Below are 24,029 nucleotides of genomic sequence, written 5' to 3' on the forward strand. Positions count from 1 at the left end.
CAAGAACCTATACTTCTTGACACTGCATTTTTTCCCAGTGAATAATAAATCACTGTGCTTCCACCAACAGATTCTTTCCCTCTGCCTTTCTCTTTTTCTCTACCATTAGTCATGCTGGTAGAGCTCACCGCCTGCCATTTGGCATGCCTCTGCAAATGCTCTTACCCATGTAGAGGTGGGTTTGGTTTCACTGAAGTTGGGGACATTGCTGTGCTTACTTGGGTCTGAAACCCACCAGCTGTAATCTTTTTAAAAGTATTTTTTGACTGTTCATACTTATTACAATCTGTTTTATTCTTGGTGCAAATTTTTCAAACATTTCTATTATTACATTTTTGAACTTCAGGTAACAGAAATATGCTTCAGAATAAAAGATACAAGTAGAAAATATACAGTGGGTAATCTTGAAGGGAGAACTAGTGTTAGCTAATTGACTTGTGTATGATTCATATACCATAGCTCCTTTAAATAGCCCAAGAAATCTAATAGTGAAAAGTATGCCTTGTGCTCTTTAAATAGGTGGAAAAGTTAGACTAAGAAAACAGAAGCAACTTGCCTAGGTTGCTAACCCACTAAGTGAAAGATCTTAGACTCGAAATAATGAGTATCTGATTGTAATGCCCTCAACATTTTCCCATTTATGTTTCAACTTCCTACTTGATTATGCTATTTTATTTCATCTATGTATTCAACATTCAAAGAATCCCTACTATGACCCCGACACTGTGCTGGCAGCAAAGTATTCACACAGGCAAAGACACAGTACTGTCCCACAGATGCTCATAGACCCCCCCCCCCCCCCCCCCCCCCCCCCCCCCCCCCCCCCCCCCCCCCCCCCCCCCCCCCCCCCCCCCCCCCCCCCCCCCCCCCCCCCCCCCCCCCCCCCCCCCCCCCCCCCCCCCCCCCCCCCCCCCCCCCCCCCCCCCCCCCCCCCCCCCCCCCCCCCCCCCCCCCCCCCCCCCCCCCCCCCCCCCCCCCCCCCCCCCCCCCCCCCCCCCCCCCCCCCCCCCCCCCCCCCCCCCCCCCCCCCCCCCCCCCCCCCCCCCCCCCCCCCCCCCCCCCCCCCCCCCCCCCCCCCCCCCCCCCCCCCCCCCCCCCCCCCCCCCCCCCCCCCCCCCCCCCCCCCCCCCCCCCCCCCCCCCCCCCCCCCCCCCCCCCCCCCCCCCCCCCCCCCCCCCCCCCCCCACCATAATCAATGTCCATGCAAATAAATAATTATGATGCAACTTCTTCAAAGTATTGTAATAAAAATAGTTTCGATGTAGGTCTATCTAGAGCTACTCTTCCAATGCAGTAGCCACTACTCCTGTGTGGTTATTTACATTTCAATTTGAAAAAATTGAAAGTATTTTATAAATAAATGTAAGAATTCACCTTCTCAGTTGCAGTAACCACATTTCAAGGGTTTGATATTCACATATGGTTTGTGGCTACTGGATTGGACAACACAGAACATTTCTATCACTGCATAAAGTTCTTTTGTACAAGGCTAGTCCAGATGATGAGTTAGAAAAAACCTTACAGAAAGTAGCTCTTGAGCTGAGACTTGAAGACTAAATTAGAGTTTCCAGGCAAACCAGCAGAGCCAGGAGATTCCAGGCTGCGGAAAGAAAATGTGCCAAGGCAAGGAGATAGCACAAGAAGGTACAGACTGTCCAGAAAGATGCAAACAAATCAGATCAATTTAAAATTTTTGAAGGGTGAGCTGGCATAGGCAGCACAACATGGATTGACTGGAAGATGGGGGACTCTTCACTAATAATTTCCTAGGTCACTGTATGGGATATGTATGTCATAGGATGGAGTGCAGATTTTCTCTTATAGACCAATAGTTTTCCAGCCTTTTTAGTTATATAACCTTTTGTTTTACTTGTCTAATAATACATCATTAGGAACTTCTATACAACAGGCAGATACAAATAGAAATGCTCAGTTCAAACAGGGCAGAAGTCTTTCCACTCAGGAACTTGTGGACCTCGGAGACACCCTCATTCCACCCTAGTGTTCTGAAAAGCTAGTGGGGACTCTAGAGCCACTGGAGAATTTTGACCATGAGGCAGGTGATCTGAAGCTGTGTATTTGGAAGCTCATTCTGCTCCAATGTGACAGACTGCTGGATGGAGATAGGACAGAAGTAGGGATGGATGAGTACAAAAGCAGGAAATAGATGAAGAAAAAGATAGTTAAGTATTGTTTTTAAATAGGGGGAGAAAGGACAATGTAAGGATCTGAAAGAATCTGGAATACAAGGCAAAGAACAAACATTCACTAACAGTCTTCTTTTTTTTTTTTTCATGGGCAATTTGGCAGCTGTTGGTATCATTTTTTACGATGTGGGATTCTAGAGGGACATTTTACTTATTGGATGATTGGTTTAAATTCTCTATTCTTCAAAAAATAGCAGGGCAGGGAGGGTGATGGTTTACATTTAGGCCTTGAGTTACTGCTCTGTCATTCTGTCAAAGCCTGAGGGAATATCAAAAAAGCCCTTCTATTCACTTCAATGAATAATGTATGTCGTATTTCTTTATCCTTCCCCATAGCAAACACCAATCAGAAACATCAGAAACAAACAGACCACAGAAAACCAGAGTCAAAACCGGCATTTTGTCAACTGATTAGATAGCAGTTAGTTTAATGCTAACATTAATCAGGGTCTGATTACTCCATTGTGAGGAGCAAGGACTTTGTGCAAAGATTAATACACAAGATCTGGTTCAGAATATCTCTGCAGAAACCCCCATGCAGTAATTAAGAAGAACACAAAATGAAGGTTATTGATCTGTTATGTTATTGAGAAACAACATAATTGATATGTTAAATCTTAATTGTTCATTCCAAAGTAAAAGAGACAGTTCTCACAGATCATTAGTAACAAGGTTTTTTTTTTTTTTTTCCTCTGTTGTTTTTATCATTTAAAACAAAATATTGAGTTCGTATGTTACCCTACTTCAAATAAGCATTGATTTAATTGTCAAGAAATCTTCATTTGTAAGTATTTAAAATTATCATTCTTTGGACAAATCTGAGGCAATAGAATTCAGACTTTGGAGTCAGACAGATTCTACTCATCTGGCTTTGGGGAATCAAGTATGTCATTCAACCTGTCTGGGCCTCAGAAATCTCTTTTATAAAGTGGCAGTGATAACGGCCTCCTCACCAATTTGTTAGAGGGATTCAGGGAGAAAGTCAGCGTCTCAGAGCCAGTCTAGCACACTGCCTAGCAGCAAAGACAATGGATCAAAACTGCTGTCTTTCAAACCCAGCTTTGCCACTGATTAGCTGTGCAATCTTAGAAACATTACTTAACCTCTCTGTGTGCCAATGTCCACGTCTCTAAAGAGGAATAATAGTAATAGGCATTTCTGACAGTGTTCTTGTGAGGATTAAATAAATGAAGTGTTTGGAAGGTGGTCATGAAAATTATGAACACTAGATAACTGTTCATGTATTGCTATTATTTGGAAGTGTTTAGGAACATAGCTGATTCTTAATAGATATCAATTGCAGCATTTCCCCCTTTACAGCTGGATGGTCAATGATTTAAACCAGAGCCCTTGCCTTTTTTTGTATATATGTGGAAATGAACAGGAAAGGAGACAAATTAAAGCAAGGTCTCGTGTCTGTTTGCCTTGTGCAATGGTGTAATCTCAGCTCACTGCAACCTCCGCCTCCCAGGTTCAAGCAATTCTCCTGCCTCAACCTCCCAAGTAGCTGGGATTACAGGCAGCTGCCACCATGCCCAGCTAATTCTTTTTTTTTTTTTTTTGTATTTTTAGTAGAGACGGCATTTCACCACATTGGCCAGGCTGGTCTTGAACTCCTGACCTCAGGTGATCCACCCACCTCAGCCTCCCAAAGTGCTGGGATTACAGGTGTGAGCCACGGCGCCCCGTCTACGTTGTTCATTTTACATGGAGCTTCCAGGAAGCATCCTTTTGCCTAATTTCTTAATGTGAAAAGATAACATAGGAAATATGAAGAAAGCTTAATGGAGAAAGACAAAGATAAATAATTGAGAAATAAAGACTCAAGGAGAAATAGATTGCTCTAATCAGGAAACAGATTCCAATTCATATCTTGACAAAAATTTGAGGGCAACTTGCCTTCAAAAAATCAGAATAGGATGTTGGAAAAAAGAAACTGTAAGATAACAAGACATCTTGGGGGTAAAAAATACTACATGTAAAATTAAAGGGAAAAAATACATGGGCTAAAGGTAAAGTCAAAGAAATTGCACAGAACTTAGAAACAAAAAGATAGAGAAGAATGTAAGAGAAGAGACAAATCCAGTGGTCACAACATTGAATAAAAGGAATCCTGGACAAGAGTAATAGGGACAAGGCAGGGAAGGATATTACCAAAGATATAATACAAGAAAAGTGTCTAGAATTGAAGAAAATGGAAATCTTCAAATAGAAAATGTCCCAACCACAAGATACAGCCATACTTCCACTAGAATAGTTAATATTTAAAAATAAATATGGAAAAATGGAAAATACTAACTGCTGATGAATATTCAGACAAACTTACACTTTCATGCACTGCAAGTAGAAATATGAAACAGTATAGCCTCTTTGGAAAAAATAATTGTCAATACCTTATAAACATAAACAAGCGATTACCAGATAACCCTAGAGTCTTACTCCTAGTTATTTGCTCAAGAAAAGTCAAAATATCTGGCCACACAAACACCTGTAAATAAAAGTTTATAGCATCTTTATATGATATCAAGAAGCAACTCAAAGGACTATCAAATCATCAGCTGATGATTGGATAAACAAATTTGGGTACATACCAACAATAGAATACTACAGTAATAATAAGAAACAAGCCATTGATATATTCAACAACATGAATAAATCTCAAAAGTATTATGTGACAGACGTGAGACACCAAGGTCTATATACTGTTTGAGTCTATTTATGTGACGTTCTGGCAAAGACAAAATAAAGAGATGGAAATAAGGTCAGTGGTTGTCAGAAATTGGAGATGAGGAGTTGAGATCAATTAAGAAGGAGCAAGAGGGAACTACTGGTGTTGCTAGAAATATTCTGTTTCATCAGATGATGATGAATACATGATAGTATACCTTTGTGAAAACTTAAACTGTACTTCAAATGAGTAGATTCAATTATTTGATAACCCTTCAGCAAATATGATGTCAGTAAAAAGGAAAAGGCCCACTACGTGCCAAACAACATGATTTTTTGAAAGCTCTCATTAGATATGTCATTTAAAAAATTCAGGCCAGGTGCAGTGGCTTACGTCTATAATACCAGCACTTTGAGAGACTGAGGCGGGCAGATTACCTGAGGTCAGGAATTCGAGACCATCCTGGCCAATATGTTGAAACCCTGTCTCTACTAAAAACACAAAAATTAGCTGGGCATGGTGGTGGATGCCTGTAATCCCAGCTACTCTGGAGGCTAGCACAGAAGAATTGCTTGAACCCAGGAGGCGGAGGTTGCAGTGAGCTGAGATGGCACCACTGCACTCCAGCCTGGGTGACAGGGCGAGACCCCATGTCAAAAAAAAAAAAAAAATTAGAACACTAATGATCAAACAAAGGACCCATAGTCTTCTGGAGAGGTCAGGATATCTTCAAATACATCAGGAACACTGGATGCCCGAAAACAACAGAAAGGATTTCTGAGATGTAAGGGCAAAACAGTTTCCAACCCAGAATTTTATACACAGCCAAATTGTCAGGGCAGATAAGAATGAAGTTTATTTCTCACATACACTGTTAGGAAGTTCCTTGAGAACGTACTCTAGCATACAAGAAAATAAAAACAAGAAAACATGACCACCAGAAAGTGGTAAAACCAACACAGGGCAGTAGAAATGGGAAGTCTAGAGAATATTGTTAACAAAGCCATTTTACAGGGCAAATAGTCTGTATTGGGTTAAAAGAATGAAAAGAGTGATCACCCCCTAAAAAGGCATAAATCAGAGCAGATAGTAAGGTTGGAAATGTAGAAAGAAGGGGCATAAGTAGGCTGGGCGCAGTGGCTCTGGCCTGTAAACCCAGCGCTTTGGGAGGCCGAGGTAGGCGGATCACTTGAGGTCAGGAGTTTGAGACCAGCCTGGCTAACATGGCAAAACACCATCTCTAATAAAAATACTCTCTCTCTCTCTCTATATATATATATATAGAGAGAGAGAGAGAGAGAGAGAGAGAGAGCCAGGCGTGGTGGCGAGCAGCTATAATCCCAACAACCCAGGAGGCTGAGGTACAAGAATTGCCTCAACCCCAGGATGCAGAGGTTGCAGTGAGCCGAGATTGTGTAACTGCCCTCCAGCCTGGGTGACAGAGCAAGAGTCTCTCTCTCTCTCTCTCTCTCTCTCTCTCTCTCAGAAAGCACAATTTGCAAGAAAATTTTAAAAAAAGAAAAGAAAACCTTGCAAGAAAACAAAACTGAATAAGAAAATTGTGATCCATATTTGAAGCTATCATGAAATATTGGAAGAGAAACTCAGCAGGCTTCAGGAAGCACATTCCAGCGGGTTTCAAGCACACCTCCATGTCTATATCTGAGCATAATGTCGGGGGACAGGCAGGGTCAAAGAGGTTTCCCTTCATACTGGCAAACACAGAACGATGCTGACATCACTACATGCAAATCACACAGATTCGCTGAGAAAACTCACTGAAGTTGAAAATGAAACAGCAGAATTACATATTTGTGAAAAAAATCAAATTTGAGCATTTGGTGTAAAGAATTGATCGGATGTGTAAGATTTAATGTTTTCCTTTTATTATCAAAATGTAAATCCGGCACATAAAATTAACAAGTAATTGTGTGGAATTAAAACAGATTTGTTGGATATGATATAAACTCTAAGCATAAACATTTACCTGTTTCCCCACTATCTTCATCATTCAAGTGAAATTGTTAGCAGGAAGATATGCCAGGTTTATCTCTGGGACTGAACTATCAGCCTCCCCAGCCCTCCCTACCTCTGTATACAACACTGTACCTCTTAGTGTTACGGAGTTTGAGATGACTCTCTTAACAGGATCTTCATTTACTGATATTACTTGCTGACAGCTGGCTCTGATTCTGTGAATACATAATGTTCTTAAAAAATTGCTAGCTGGGCTTCAAGATATTATATTATCCTACCAGAATAAATATTATTTTAAGATCAGAGGAAGGTTCTTGTTCTTTATTAAATTCCTTATTAAACATTTAGTGTTCATAAATTTGTTTAATATAGTTGCTGCCTCAGCATTCATTTTTAGGCCTGATGTAATTTATTTGAAACCCAGGCATGCCATGTCACCATGTAACCTCTGACCTAGTTATAATTTCCCCTCCCCTATGTGACTGATAGATTCTGCTTGTTCCTCATCCCAGTGATGCAAAAACCCTGCATACCCACAGCTGCTGACTATGAGCAATCTAATTGTGAACCTCAGAGTCACGTAAATAAGTTCCTCCTTTCACACATATTCTCTTTAAACTAGCCAGTCCACAACCTCGTTGGAAAAGCCTAAGGGATAATGCCAATAGACCTTAATGGGGGCATAGTCCCACAGGTTGGGTCCTGTGCTGGTCCCCTGCTGGTTGAGCTTTTCACCTTCTCTGAACTTCCCATCAGCACCTGTAACCTCTCTGGGACATGTACAAAATATATACTCTTTCTATTTCATGCATTTTGGCTTCACTTTCTCATTATATCTCACCTGAAACACACACTCAAACCTAACATTTCCCCTATCATGGCTCTCCTGGAGAGTTGCTATCTTGACTTGGGGTCACTCTCAAGAGAGAGCCCTCAAGACCAAACTCCAAAATATCATTACAACACTATTCTATTGGAAAGCAAAATTCTGATCGACTTAAGTAGCCTTGGTGGTCTATGGTAACTTTCCCGTACATCTGGATCAAATACATTATGTCCCTCGATCCACTTGAATAGTATGTATCCAAATATTCATCTCAGGTAAGAAAAATGGAGGTGAAATGTGCTTAAAGTTCCCCAGTTCACTTATACAGTGGTATATCAGTCATTCAGCAATGCTTTATCAAGCATCTAACGTGTCAGTCACAGTGCTACATAATGGAGACATGATAGTGAACAGCTCATTATGTGATCAGATTTTGTTGATGAAAACTCATAGTTGGCTACAAGACAAATACATTAGAGGGCCAAATGGCAGCTATTAGAAGGCAATTGGATGTTTAATTGAGAGAGAATGGAAATGTGTAAAATCAACACGACTTGATGCTTGGGGAGAGGAAGAAGGAGGTATCAAAGACGTCTCCCACATTTCTAAATTCTTATTTGGATGATGTTCTAAGGACAGCTTCTGATAACAATCATGTTGGGGTACTGAAAATAATTTTTTTTCAGGAAATCCCTGGAAAGCCTCTCATTAGGATGGGGAATTGCCGCAGGCACTTGGCTTATCTCAAGAGTTTGCATGCTCGTAAATTCATTCAACTCCAAGACTCACTAATTACACCCTCATATTTTAAGCTTATTATGGAAGAAATTCAAACCACATGGGCATCTGTCTACAAGCCAAAATTTGCTCAAGATAAGCCAATAGTAATAACTTAACTTCAGGCCTCGTGGCTCTTGAACATATTTAAACCTTGATGACTTAAGAGAGAAGGAGGCTAATAAATAGCTCAGAGTTCTTTCCAGATGGAAAACAAAGATTTCCCTTTTCCTGATTTCCCCTTAAACTTGTCATTATTTGGCAGAAATGGTCAAAATAAATGCACCATGCTGCAAAGCAGCCAACACATAAGAGACCAGATAGCAGCAAGACGAATCCACTTGTCTAGGCAGACATATGCTCTGAGCACAGATGTTCAAGAAATGAAGGGTGTGCACTTGTGATAATGTATTGCATCATTTCTTTGACCCCAAGATAAAAGCAAACAAAAGAAGCAAAATGTGCCACTCATCAAGCTATAAAAATGAAACCTGCCACACGAGCTCTGATCTATCGCATGAATTCTCCTTACCAGAAAGATGGAGTATTTTCATCAGAATGCCAGCTATTCATTCCTTCTTCTGCCTACACATCTGTTTGAAAGAGGAATGTGGCCAGGGAATAGGAAAGAAAGGGTTTTAATTTAATTTAATTTAGCTAATCCATCAGACCACATTTACAGACCTATACCAACCTCCCTAAAGCCTGGGAAAGAGGGAACACCAACCAGCCTCTATTGCAACAACTTTGGATGTATCCCTTTACTTTCTGCTCATAGCAGCTCTACAGGGGTGCGGTTATCTTTCTTATATTCAGATGAAGGAGTTTACCAAGGTCATGTAACTTACCCAAGGACACATAGCTAGGATCGAAATCCAAATCTAACTCTGAAGTTCATATGGTCCTCTAATTCTCATTCATTCTCAGAAGTAGACAGTCTATAAAATACAAAGCTGTATGGTTATAGTATATGTAAATAAACAATGTAAAATGATACAATGTAGCTCACATTTAAATACTGGGTCAGGTAATGCTTTGCATAATACTATAGGGTTTCATAGGTGAAAACACAGGAATGTGAAGGGGGAGATGTACGTGTTTTGGTATCAGACCACAGTCTGTCACAGCTCTCACTCTTGCATGCTGTGCTACCCAGAGCAAATCTCCTAAGCTCATAGCTGCAGGTTCCTTATCTAAAAGATGTAGTTTTCTCATCTCATAGAGTTTTTGTGAGGATTAAATGAGATGATGTGGTTAAATTACCTGACAATATGTCTGGTACACAGTATCTGTCCCCAAAATGCCAACTTCATGTTACTTCAAGTTAGAGACACTGTGCCATAGACAAATAAAAGAGAGATTCATTAACCAAGTTAACATTCGAATGGCAAGTTTCAAAAGTTCTCATGATGAATGTATTTATAAACCAACCTATAGGTATGTATATGTCATACATATTTGAGTTTTTGTATTTGTTAAAAAATAGTTCCTTTTGAAACCTTGTGATAATTACATCTATCAGAGACCTACTTACCTAGTCCTCTGCTAGGGAAAAAAAATGTAATTTCTTATTAATGTCACCAACACAATGGTTGAAGCACGCATGTACATTTGCGGCCCAGCTCCCAGGAAGATGAGTGTAAATGCAGCAATTAGTAGCATGTTGCACTAGGCTTCAAAATCTTACCTGCCATTCTTATGAGCACAAGACCAATACTCAGACACAGTTGTGCAGAGAACAAGGTCATCTCTGGTTAAATAAAAATTAGTTTCCATTAAAAAGGTGAGAAACTGTAATTATAGAAAATTTACAATACGTAGGAAAAAGTACAAAACGATTCCCCAAAGATATTGCCTCTCTATAATGGTTGCTATGCAGAGATTGTTTATATTATTATAATTTTATTAAATGGACCCTGCCATTTTACTCAGCGTTTTCCTTCAACATCACAAGGTAATTTTTAGCAGAATGGTTGAGTCTGTGAAGACAGACTGTGATATCCAGGCTTCTCTACTAACCAGCTCTGTGTCCATGAGCTGATCACTCAGCTTCTTTAAGCCTCAAGCCTTCTCATAGGAAGTGAGGATAATAACAGTAACTACCTAATTATAGGGCTGTGTGAGGATAAAGTGAGATGATCCATGTAAAACTCTCAGAGTGCTGGGTAGAGAGTAAGAAATCAATAAGATTAGTATTATTTATAACTGGTAAGATGTTTTCAACTGAAAATGACACAAACAAATTTCAATTGACTTCAGCAAATGGAAGCACATTTACTTTCAAAATGGTAGCCTACACATAGACCTGACCAGAGGCTCAATCACTGGGGAAACTCTTGCTCTGATACAAGTTACGCACGTGGAGTGACAGGACAGCTGCAGGGATGCCAGTGCTAGCCCATTGCTTCACGGCTCCAAGGCGGCCTAGAGTGAGAACTTACTGCCCTCAGTGCCAGTTCACAAGTCCCAGGATTTTCATGATTGGATGGACCTGGGCCATTTACTTATCCAAAACAATGACTGTTGCTGAAGATATTTGCTGCTTTGATTGGCTGGTTGTGGTAGACTAAGTAATGATACCCCAAAGGTATGAATGTCCTATTCCCCAGAATCTGTTACCTTATGACAAAAGGGATTTTGCAGATATTATTATATTAAGGATTTTGAGATGGAACTATTATCCAATGTGACTACAAGGGTTCTTATAGCAGAAAAGCAAAAGAGTTAGAGGTCGCAGTACAAAAAGCACTGTGACAGTGGAATCTGAGATTGGAGTGATGTGGCCACAAACCCAGGGCTGCCAGAAGCTTGTGCAGGCTGGAAGTGGCAAGGAACATATTCTCCTTCCAGAGTCTCCAAAAGGAACTAGCCCTGCCTGCTGATGTTTCGATTTTAGTCTCATGAAAACCGCTTTGTACTTCTGACCTCCAGAACTGTAAATCACTAAATTTGTGTTAATTTGCCACAGCTGCAGCAAGAAAGCTAATACACCAGTCTGTGTCACAGTTTTCACCCACACTGTGCTCAGACTACATGATTGAAAATGAAGGAGACATGAATATACAGGAGGAAAACAGAAATTCTGTTATTAGAAGAGAATGAATACTGGGGGCAAAAGTCCACAATGTTCAACCTATCAATATTGGTTTTGTTGCGGCTACTTTTTGCTGTTTTTTTTTTTAATTTTTATTTTTTTTTGTAAATTCTGCATATACACCATTATGGTAGCTGAATGAATTCTTGAGTAGCTTTGCCATAGTGTGTTTACTTATTCTTCTGCACTTACACGTTGGATCCTTGAAAGGAGTTGTCTTTCTTTGTTCACCCTGGACATGCATGATGTGGGGATAATAACACAGTGCGGAGAGATCAGCATAATAAGAGAGTGGTATGTGATTTTCCTATTGATCACTTCACAAAGAAGGTATATGCCAGTAGTAAAGAACTCGATCTTACAAATGCAAAACAGTGAATTATGACATATTAAATGCTAAATTTTCCTCTTTCACTTGTTCATCTTGAGGACCTCACTTTTCCTCCTTTGACTCTTGAATTCATAGTCTATGAAGCAGCTGGAGTTGAACAAATGGAGTGAGCTCAAAGCTGTCTTCTAGCTCCATTATTACATGGAACTAGATTGCAAGGGAAGCACATGGTCTACTTTGGGGCACAGGGAGATTTTGCGGAGGTGTGTTGAAGGGTTCTGGACTCAGGCATAATAAGACAATATTACAAAGAGAGATGATCAAGAGATCAGAAGGACTAAACCGCAGGGCCAGCGGCACTACCACCTAGTCTTCTCTTCTGTGTGATGTAGCAACAGTGGAATTGAATTCTTGGCCAGTATAGTAGAGGAAGTTTTCAGTGAGAAAATGGTCTGGAGAAAACTGTTATTTTTCTGGAGTAGTAGTGATAGTGGTATATTAAAATTGCAAACAGAATAGTCTCAGAGCTTTTCTGATCCAAATTCATTCTGATAGTCTCTTATAAAGGGGTTTTGATAATCTGACAAAAACTTCACGGGCGATTTTGATTATCCCCATTTCCCGAGGTCATGTGGCCCAGAGAGCCCCATCTCTGCCCGTTGAAAACCGGCGTCCAGCTTACATTTAACTTCCTTTGTGGTTCTCCATCTTGATTCTGAATACCAGTCTCTGAACCAATTTTTCATATGTAGGGACCCGGTGGACAATGGAGAAAGGAGAAGAACTACCCCTGTCACCCCACTTTTCATCTATGGCCTTTTTGGGGGCCAGAGCACAGGCAGAGCTCTATGATTATCTATAATTAAGATCACTTTTCCATCCCTGAAGCAACCTCAGACTGAGCGGCTTAGGCTACAGAGGCTGTCTGAAGTCTCAGAGGTACAATTTCAACTTCTCCAGTAAAATACATTGAAGAGAGAAGTCAAATTCTGCAACTCAAACCTGCTGTCTCTCATAGTGAGATTCTGGCCACTACAAAATATGGCAAAATTCAGGAACTCAATTTTCTCTGACATCCCAGCATCAGGTCCTGACAGGACAAGCTGTTTAATTATCTGTCTGGCAAAGCGGGACAAACATTTTTGTTGAGTTAGTGATGGTCAGTGGTGGTAGATGCTTTATCTACAGAAATGTCTATCATCTAGTCTCATTTTGGGCTGTTGACCAGCTATTTTCTAGGCTGCTGTAAAAATAAAACCATCTTTATTTTTTGTGGTACTATTTTTACTATTTATTAACCAAACCAAGCATGCAAATCACTGGAGATTTAGTGATTCAGCAAATGATAATAGAACCCTAAATAACAAGAGTGATGGGGGCACAGTAAATCTCTGCTTTATCTAAAACATTCACTTTTGAAACAAGAAATGATTTAAAAATTAGAAGACTGTGGCATGATTTTTACAAGAAAAGGAATAATTAGAAGAGCTATATTTATTACTCCATGTCAAGAATTATGCTACGTATTTCACATTCATTGTATTATTTAATCTTCACAACAAAACTTAGAACTATGTAGATTTTATGGAATTGGAAAAATGAAGGAAAAAAGCCAGAGTTCATTCAGTAAAATGATTTTTACTACCTATTCTAGTTTATACATGAAAAGTAAAAAGCCTCCCTCTGCCTTTTCTGGTACAACCATGACCTGTCTCTCGGTTTAAAGAATATTTGCATTCCCAAGCAAATATTCTAGGCTTCTTTCGTGACAGAGTTGAGGAAATGATGGTGTCTAGAATAGAGACTTAGTCATAACCACAAATCACTGTCTACCCAGCCACATGCTTCTCTGGTACATTTGGATTGTGTGATTTTGGACTTATTTTTCCCCACTGACAGAAACCTACATCAAATTGACAAAAGCCAGTGGTATTGTTAAGACCATAACGCCAATGAATAAAGAACTTAGTGAAAGCATCTTGGGGCACTTGACAGCTGAATCACCCAACAGGAAATATGCAGAGCTCTGCTGGCTTTTAAAAAATTGGAACAAGGGGTTTAGAAATGGTGTCAGGATACCTACTCTATCTTTCCTTGGTTCTTCGGTCTCTACATCATACTCTATGGCCTGGCTTACTCCATGTAGCAGAAAACTTGTCTTCCCATGCCTGGAGAAAAACTGACTCACATGCATTCTGGTCTCAGGTTTAGAAATTGGCTCACCTTATGTTGGGTGCCCATCATCTAAAGTCAGAGAAATAGCTCTGTAAGATCGGGGTACCTCCAACACAAACAACACAAATGAAGTAGAAAGATAAAATGTTCCAGAATAGGGGGACTGCTGATCCAACAACACCTTTGACATGCTGTGGGAGGGCGCTATGGAGGTTCACAGCCAAGAGGTGAGGGAGAAGCTTCTGGTAAGTCGAATGCAAACATTCCGGTGCTGCATTTTCAAACTCGAAGTAGGTTATTGTCAAGACCTCCGAGCTTGCATGCATTCATTTATTCATTTCTTAGACATTTCCTGGTGCTGAAATAGAAGGAAAAACAATAATAAGATATGATTTCTATCCTCAGCATTTACTGCCTCCCTGGAGAAATAGACAACTATACTAATGATGTCAGCATTGTGAGCCCAGTGTATTAACGAAGGCTCACGAAGGGTGGTGTTTTTCATGCTGTATGTTGAGACCCACTGGCAGGTCATTAAATCAATTTACTGGGCTGCAGACAGCATGTTTTAAAGGAATAAAATAGGCCAGAATATATCAGGGTGCGTTGTACTGCAGTAAAGATACAAGAGTTTGGTAAAACAATTGTGTTCTGATTGCACAGGAGGCTCTGTATATGCGGGTTTGTGTACCAGGTCATGTTGTAAAAGGCGTTTCTGACTTCAGGTCATCATCAAAAATCTTCAAATGTCATCAGTATAGTGTGAGTAGGAGCACAGAGGAGAGACATCTAGATGAGATTAGTAGGAGGTAGGAGAGGAAATGTTTTCAAAGAAGAGAGCTCTCATGCTGAAACTTGGGCAGTCATTCCAAGAGAAAGAACAGCTTGTGAAAAAGGCCCTGAAGAGTGAGAAAGGAGGGAAGATTGATAAAGACCTGTGGCTGGAGAGTAGCAGAAGGAGCCTGCAATGGGTCAGGCATAGGGCTTGAGTCCCTCAGTCTGCCCATGCAGGAGGAAGGACTGATGCTGAAGAATAGGGAAGTGGGGCACATACTTATCATGAAAGGTAGAACGTGATAAGGATAATTAGGATAAAATGCTATGCAGCTTTAGAGTAGTCCAAGAATACCTACCGTTCCTTAGAGAACCAGAGATAGCTTTATTGAGGAGGGAACATTTGTGAGTTATCTGCAAATACTTTGAGTTTGGCTCAGGAATCAACTATGTAGTGTTGGTGTGGCTGCTATGGTGAGTCAGGTAAGTAGGAGAGGCAGACATTCCAATAAAGTTTTAGAACAAAAGAAAAGGGGGAGCTATCAAATTGGTACACAGCTACCCAAACCAATTGTAGTGCTTCTTTAACGGAGTTCTAGGTACAATGTCAAATAAAGTTTAATTCACTATTTGACATTGTCCTACATGCACAGTGGAGGACCACATCCACAATCTGGCTGCCAGAACTTATATCCACCTACTTTCTCTGTGAATTCAGCCTAGTTGCCTAGTCTCTCTGTGCTGGGGCATCCATATGGCCACAAGTGGTATCTGTGGCAGCCAATGAAGTGTGCTGTTCAGATTTTCATTTAAGAACAAACTTGCCTTTTAGTTGCAAGCAGGGCCATTTGCAACCAGGCTTCAGCTGCAGAGTGTTTGGAGTCTACTGCAGAGTTCAAGCTGACACGAAGATTTGTCAGAAGCCCCAAATCAGTGACAGAGCACAGCAAGAGCGTTAGGGATTGGCCATGTTTATCCAAAGTGGAGCTCTGCAAAAATGCCACCTTTTTCCTTGGGTTGCCCAAAATCTTATCAGAGCCGTATCAAAATTGGAGGCTAACTCTACCAATCCTGCCTCCTGCAGACTCTTCTGTTTCAAGCTATCAGATCTGCTTTGTGGTCTGAAGCCTTTCCTCATGCAAGTCCACTTCCTTCCCCTTTGTCTGTCACAGGCAAAATGTCCCAAGAAGCCTCTTGCCCTCCTAACAGTGTCTGAGCATCTGCTTCCCTGAATGAACACAATACCTAAATGTTGGGCAGCCCCAGGTCTCAGTCCTTGAACTGCTACTCTTTCAACTCTCGTTTCCTGGATGAGTCAGCTCAGTTTCTAGGGTTTTTAATACCATTCTTACATTGAGCATTGCCAAATTTGTGTCTCCAGCCTAAGCAGTCGGCTGAACTCCAGACACATATATCCAACCCGTATTTACCACCTCCACTGGATATTTAATAGGAAACTCAGACCTAATGAGTCCAAGTCCAATCTCTTGTTCTTTTCTCCCAAATATGTCCTTCCTTCAATCTTAAGCATTTTAGTAAATAGCAACTCCATATTCCTGGTTGCTCAGGGCAAAAATTCTGGTGTCATCCTTGATTTCTCTTGTTCTCTCATAACCCACATCCAATCCATCAGCAAATCCTGTGAGCTCCACATAAAAATACATACTGAACCTGAGCAGTTCTCATCATCTCCACCAATAAAACACTGTTTCAAGCCACCATGCCCTCTTACCTGGGTTATTGTAATAGCCTCCTATTGAAACTTCTTAGTTCTTCCCTTTTCCCACTCAAGCTATCCTCTTTACAGAAGCCAGAATATCCTTTTAAAATGTAAACCAGATCATTTTCTGCACAAAATCTTCCAACAACATCTGTCACTCAAAATAAAGCCTTAATCCTCAAAATAGCCAACAAGGTCTTATATGATCTGGCCCCTTCTTCACAATTGCTTTTTGTTCACTCACTGATTTTAACCACACTGGTTTCATTGCTATTCCCTAACTACTCCAATATGCTCCTATGTCAGAATTTTGCACATGCTACTGTCTTTGCCTACAATATTCTTCCCTAAGATATCTGAATGGTTCTCCATCCTACCTCCTTCAGAATTCTGCTCACATGCACCCTATAAGTGAAGCCTTCTGCTGTGGTCTGAATATCTGCATCCCCCCAAAATGCCTATGCTGAAATCTAATCCCCGAAGTGATGGTATTAGGAGGTGGGAATTTTAAGAGGTGATTAGTAGGTCATGAGGGTGGAGCCCTCATGAATGAGATTAGTGCCCTTATAAAAGAGGCCCCAGAGAGCTGCTTTGTTCCTTCCACCATGTGAGGACAGTGACTATGCCACCATGTGGCAGTGAGAAGGCACTAGCTATGATCAGAAAGCGAGTCCCTCACCAGACTTCGAATCTGCTGGCACCTTCATCTTGGAATCTCCAGCCTCCAGAACAGTGAGAAATAAATGTCTGTTGTGTGTAAGCCACATGATTTATGGGTTATAATAGCCCAAACAGACTAAGACACTTTCCCTGAACTCTGTGCAATATTGCACTTCCTAGAACTCTTTTTCTCTTCTCTACTGACACTTCTTTATAACATTCTTAACATCTAATAAAATTGGCATGTTCAGTTTTTCTCATTTCTCTCCTCTTCTCTACTAGAATGTAATTTCCAGTATAATTTATACGTATTTTATTCCCTATTGTATCCCTGATGCTGAGTTCAATATCTTACACATGGTATGAAGCCAGTAAATGTCAGGTATATAAATTAATAAATTAGGATAATAAGAGTGCCAACCTGGTATATGGGTCATGACTCTCAGATAGTTGATGCAAATTACTTAACACAGTGCCTGGCACATAGTAAGTACTCAACAACTATGAGCTTGTGTTAACCTTAGTCATTATTCCTCGTCATGAATATATGTAAAGTAGACATTTAAATGGTAATGTCCATTCTCTGGACAAAACTTGACAGCAATGATTTGGGGTAGGGGCCCCAGAGTCCAGGCATCTCTCTATGAAATAATTTGTTCAAATTCTTTTACAGAAAACTTTAGGAGGAAGCAACCCATGCAGATGAAAGTAACTAAACTTAATCTACAAAATTAGAACTCTAAGTAGTTTACCATTTTTTGGCGGGGGGGACAGAGTCTCGTTTTGTCGCCCAGGCTGGAGTGCAGTGGTGCAATCTCGGCTCACTGCAAGCTCTGCCTCCCGGGTTCACGCCATTCTCCTGCCTCAGCCTCCTGAGTAGCTGGGACTACAGGCGCGTGCCACCACGCCTGGATAATTTTTTTCTTTTTTTTTTTTTTTTTAGTACAGATGGGGTTTCACCGTGGTCTCCATCTCCTGACCTTGTGATCTGCCCCCCTTGGCCTCCCAAAGTGCTGGGATTAAAGGTGTGAGTCACCACGCCCGGCCAGTTTACCATATTTTTAACAAATGCATTGTACTATACTACTGTACAGTAGATTTCTAGTGTAAATGCCAATCTCTTCCTCAATAGTGTGAGAAACTTTCGCCAGAGGTAATTGAAAGACAAGACTCTGGTTTGGTTTGCCTGGATTTCTCCTCTTTCATTGCCTAAGACTGACAACTGTGACTACTTTTTTTTTAACAGATGTTTTCAGAGTGTCTATTATGTCAATACAAAGTCCTAAGCAAGGGAAATTTAACAGCTAACAAGATGATAGGCTTGGTTCCTACCTTCATAAAGCTTATAGTTTATCAGAGAAGAGGGGCAATTAAAAAGGGAATTAGAGTCAACAAGCGCTATAATAGTGAAAGTTCAGGATGCACGTGAGAGAAACTAACTTAGCTGGAAGCTGGGAAGAAAGACGGGAGAAGATTTGTCTTTGTTTCCCAGCAGAAGTGACATTGGAGAAGAGTGTGAAGTTACCCTGGTAAAATTTTTTACTAGAAGTTATTTTAATATTAGTAATACATGCTGCACACTGGTTCGATAAGGAGCTTGAGTTATTCACGGAGTTTTTCCTTTCATCTTCACAGGTGTACTTTGGAGCAAACTTGCATGCAATTATTGATTACCACTTTGAATTGTAATTAATTAGAGCTATTAAAAACATATATACATAAATATACATATGCATATATATATATACACACACACACACACAAACATATGTGTGTTTGAGCGTATTTGTAAGCCGTTATAATTTATCCATATAAAATTGTTTACTTTTATTTTAGGTTCGGGTGTACAAGTAAAGGTTTGTTATACAGGTAAACTCATGTCATGGGGGTTTGTTGTACAGATTATTTCATCACCTGGGTATTAAGCCTAGTACCCAATAGTTATTTTTTCTGCTCCTCTCCTTTCTCCCACCGTCTCCACTCAAGTAGACCCTAGTGTCTGTTGTTCCATTCTTTGTATTCATGAGTTCCTACCATTTAGCTTTGAATTATAAGTGAGAACATGTAGTATTTGGTTTTCTGTTCCTGCATGCATTTGCTGAGGATAATAGCCTCCAGCTCCATTCATGTTTCCACAAAAGATATAATCTCATTCTTTTTTAATGGCTGCATAGTATTCCATAGTGTATGTGTACCAAATTTTATTTATCCAATTTGTTACTGATGGATAAACAATAGGTTGATTCCATGTCTTTGCTATTGTGAAAAGTGCTGCAAAAACATTTGTGTGGATGTCTTTATGGTAGAATGATTTGTATTTCTCTGGGTATAGACCCAGTAATGAGATTGCTGGGTAAAATGGTAGTTCTGCTTTTAGTTTTTGAGTAATCACCATACTGCTTTCCACAATGGTTGAACTAATTTACACTCCACCAAGAGTGTATGCATGTTTTTTTCCACAAACTTGTCAGCATCTGTTATTTTTTGACTTTTTAATAACAGCCATTCTGACTGGTGTGAGATGATATCTCACTGTGGTTTCGATTTGAGTTTATCTTATGATCAGTGATATTGAGCTTTTTTCATATGCTTGTTGGCCACATGTGTGTCTTCTTTTGAAAAGTGTCCGTTCATGTCACTTGTTCACTTTTTAATGGGGTTGTTAGTTTTTCTCTTGTAAATTTTTTAAAGTTTCTTACAGATGCTGAATATTAGACCTTTATCAGATGCATAGTTTGCAAAAATTTTCTCCCATTCTGTAGATTGTCTGTTTGCTCTGTGGATAGTTTCTTTTGCTGTGAAGAAACACTTAAGTTTAATTACATGCCATTTGTCAATATTTGCTTTTGTTGTAATTGCTTTTGGTGTCTTTGTCATGAAATCTTTGCTGACTCCTATGTCCAGGATGGTATTACTTGCATTGTCTTCCAGGATTTTTACAGTTTTGGCTTTTATATTTAACTTTTTAGTACAACACGAGTTGATTTTTGTATGTGGTATAAGTAAGGGGTACAGTTTCAATCTTCTGCATATGGCTAGTCAGTTATCTCAGCAACATTTATCGAATAGGGAGTCTTTTCCCCCATTGCTTGTTTTTGTCAGCTTTGTCAAAGACCAGGTGGTAGTAGGTGTGCAGCCTTGTGTCTGGGTTCTATATTCTGCTCTACTGGTTTATGTGCCTGTTTGTGTACCAGTGATATTTTTTTTTTTTTAAGAAAACTCCTGGCAAAGGAGTTACCTTGGTAAACTTCAGGTGGCTTCAGGGAGATGAGAAATATGTAAAAGGGCTTGGAGCCTTGAGAAAACATGAGGCCTCCAAGTCTTAAAAGTTCTGATAGGCATTCTTGAAGGCAAAAAAAGGCTCATTCGTTGTGTTGCATGAACAGCTAATCCATAATGAGAAGAGTTTCTCAGAATCCTATTACTAATTGCAGAACATCCTCAATTTGTCTTTAATAAGTGTTTAAAGTTAACTTCGAATATCAATAAAGAAGTGTTTATTTTTTGACAGTATACTCTAAAAATGTCTGCTAATCACTTTTAAACCCCAGCTAAAATTATTTATCTGTCTTCATGGCCATACAACTCTGCCTCATTCAAGTCCATAGTTGGCCTTGAGTTTGAAAATTGACCTTGTTTCTAGGCTGCAGTATGTGCTTATTCTTCCTTCTCTTTATGGGAAAAGTTACTTGCTAGTGGAGGTGGAACTGAACATAGATTCTGAAATAGACACAATATGAGAAACTTGATACTTCCTTCCACTACCAAGCCCAAGCAAGGGATGCCGTACAAGGCATTAGGTAACCTCCTTAATCTCAGGAAATACACAGTAAAAAGGAAGTGATAAGGCCTATGTTTGAGTCAGTTCATGCTGCTATAACAGAATGCCATAGATAAAGTGCCTTAAGCAATAGACATTTATTTAGCACAGTTCAGGAGGCTGGGGTTCTGAGATCAGCGTGGATGCTTTCCTCTTGGTTTACAGATGGTCGTGTTCTCACTGTCATGAGGACATGTCAAAGAGAAAGACTTCTGGTCCTTTTTAGCCACTTAAAAGGGCATTAGTCCCATACATCTGGGCTCTAGTCTCATGATCTAATTACTCCTCAAAACTCCACCTCTAAATATCATTGCATTGAAGATTTAGGCTTCAGTATATAAATTTTGGGAAAACACAAGCATTCAGTGCATGGCAGAATATAAATATCAAAATAAAATTTAAAAAATAGTAAAAATTACAAACTTCCTGAAATGATGAGGGAATTGCCCAAAGAATGTAATAGGAAATCAAGAGAGAGAACATGAGAGTCTGAAAGAGCACCTCAGAGGAAGAACAGTTTAACCTGGGTCATGAGTAAGTAATAGGATCCTGATAGATGTGTAACAGCTGGATAATCCAACATAGAGAGAGGAAAGGTGCCAGGGTGAGAACACAGAGGTGAGAAAGAAAATATAATTAAAGAGGTACAGAGAAGCCTGTGATTAGTGTTCTGGGGATCAGAAGAGACCCTTGTACCCTTCTCTATGCTGGCATAATATATATTCTCATTCATTCCTTCAAATATGGAATGATTATTAAATGTCTAGGTTTTTTTTTTCAAACTTTTAGTATAAGATTTTAAATCAAACTAAGAAAAATATATTTAAAGAAGAAATGCATGAATTACAATAATAAGCTATTTTTTAAATAGTTTCAGCTATTTAAGTTTGAAGCTCAAGAAATTACATGTTTAAGTGCCTAAGTAGTCTTCAGTTGACTTTTAATTAACCTCTTTTGCCATTTCTCATCCAGGGAAATTGGAAAATATTTTATAGTCAAATAAAAACTTGCTTTATAAAAGAATTAAGCAAATTTGAGCCACTACGATAATCTTTCAAAACATCTGATATTTGTAGCTGAATCCGGTTAAATTGTATTTATTCTTTATCAGTCTTAGTTATCTTGGCATTGCTCTCGTATTAATAAGATTCAGACAAAGCCTAGCCTTGCAGTGTAAAAGTGATAGAGAAAATCATTTTCCCTAGTCAAGTTGAATCTCATTTGTTGTGATTTCTTTCCTTTAGATTCTGATGTTTGCAGGTGCTTTTTGTGGAACATTATTTAAAACATGTCCTCCTGAGTGTACAACAACCACTTCATGAGGATTATTCTTCTTCTACCCTGTTTGCTTGCAGTGGAAGTTTCATTCATTCAGCTTAAACTAAATTTCAATAAAGAAAAGGAAGAGGTTCATTTTTAACACTTCCCCCCTTAAAAAATAATAACAAGACTATGTTTAATTTGCCTAAAAATAGATATAGAGGTCATGGCATTCAGTTTTCACTTTGATGATTGTAAGGAGAGGCATCTAGCCTCCTTGATGTCCCAAATCATGAGTTTCTTACACCACCCATGTTAACTTGTCACCTAAAAGGATTAACCGTTCTATTAGAGTGGGCTAGGTTGTCCTGCAGTAACAAATAAACTTTATAATCATGGTGGCTTAGCCCAACAGAAGTTGATTTCTTTCACACACAAAGTCTAATGCAGTTGGCCTAGGATCCTGGGATGACTCTCCATCCAGTGACTCAAGGATCCAGGCTTTCTTCACCTTATAATATAGCCCCTTAACCTGTCACTTCTAAGGTTGCTTCAGCACAGGGATAGAGAGAGGAAAGAAGCAAACCAGACTGTAATTGCCTCAGCCTGGAAGAAACATGTGTCATTGTGCTTACAATTCATTAGCCAGAAAGAGTCACTTGGCCTCAACCTCATTGCAAGGAAGAGCGAGAAATGAAGGGGAGCACATGGAATGTGAGGTGAGCAACAACCATCCCTGTCTCAATTACATAGTTAATTACATTTGACTCTATGCTAAGTCAAATACAGAAGTTCATGGAAAACATGGAATTTTTATCACATCGAAATCACTGCCAAAAACCAAAGTGTACATGATTTGGAGACAGAGTATTTTTACCGCCCGGTTTGCCATATTTCAGGAATAAGACCATTGGCAGATCCCACAGACACTCTGAGCCTCAATATCTTCATCTGTAAAGTGGAGAGAATGCTGGTATAAGTCAGTTGAGAGGACTATAAGTAATGACTGCAAAGCATCTAATTAAGAGCCTGCTAAGTGTTAGGTATCCAGTTTTAAAACTGGCAATTATAATTATTGTATCTTAATGACAATAAAATGGAGATATCATTATTATCATGGAAAATAATTAATTAGTTTTGTTATATTTAATTTATCAAGAATAATGCAATAAATTTTCAAATAAAAGCCTCCATGAGACTTCCTAGCTGAGTTCAGAAGCAGTTTTGACCCTGCATTTAATTTACTGTTAGCAGCAAATATGGTATATTATTACCTTCAGAATTTCTCATTTGAGATGAAAAAAAAAATGAGCTGTTAAAGTAATTGTAAAAATTTTAAAGGGGCCTCAGTGAAAGCAGAGAGGTGAGTTTCCATGGCGATATCTGAACAGTGTAAGAGAACGGAAGAAGGGAAGGGGGGCATTTAATGAGCAGTTACATGATGTTAAACGGTGTGCTTGGCACTTTGCATCCAACGTCAACCTAAACACAGGAAAATGATATGACATCAGTATGATTGTCACAGGTTTATGGAAGAGCAAACATACTCAAAGGAAGAGACTCTCCTAGCGGACCACCTAGATTGTGGCCCCAGTGCTGTATGACCTGCCTTTGCCTGTAGCTGGTGCCCAGACTCTCCTGACACCAACGAATCTCCTGTAATTCATCTTCTTTCTAGCCCTTCATGCTCAAGGTCTCTCATTTCCCTGGGTTTAGGGTCTGATTTGTTCCCAGCCTTTC

General features: G+C 39.8%; 1 long non-coding RNA gene across 2 annotated transcripts in view; it reads right to left on the reverse strand.

The window, feature by feature from the left end:
- Nucleotides 1-14,398: 14,398 nt before the first annotated feature.
- LOC126955538 (uncharacterized) overlaps nucleotides 14,399-24,029 on the reverse strand; it is a 656,849-nt gene continuing 647,218 nt past the window's right edge. For both annotated transcript variants that reach the window (XR_007725954.1, XR_007725955.1), the window contains one exon: nucleotides 14,399-14,413. This is a non-coding gene — a long non-coding RNA (uncharacterized LOC126955538). The remainder of the gene's footprint in view (nucleotides 14,414-24,029) is intronic.

Source organism: Macaca thibetana, chromosome 5 (assembly GCF_024542745.1).
Source record: "Macaca thibetana thibetana isolate TM-01 chromosome 5, ASM2454274v1, whole genome shotgun sequence".
NCBI classification, from domain to species: Eukaryota; Metazoa; Chordata; class Mammalia; order Primates; family Cercopithecidae; genus Macaca; species Macaca thibetana.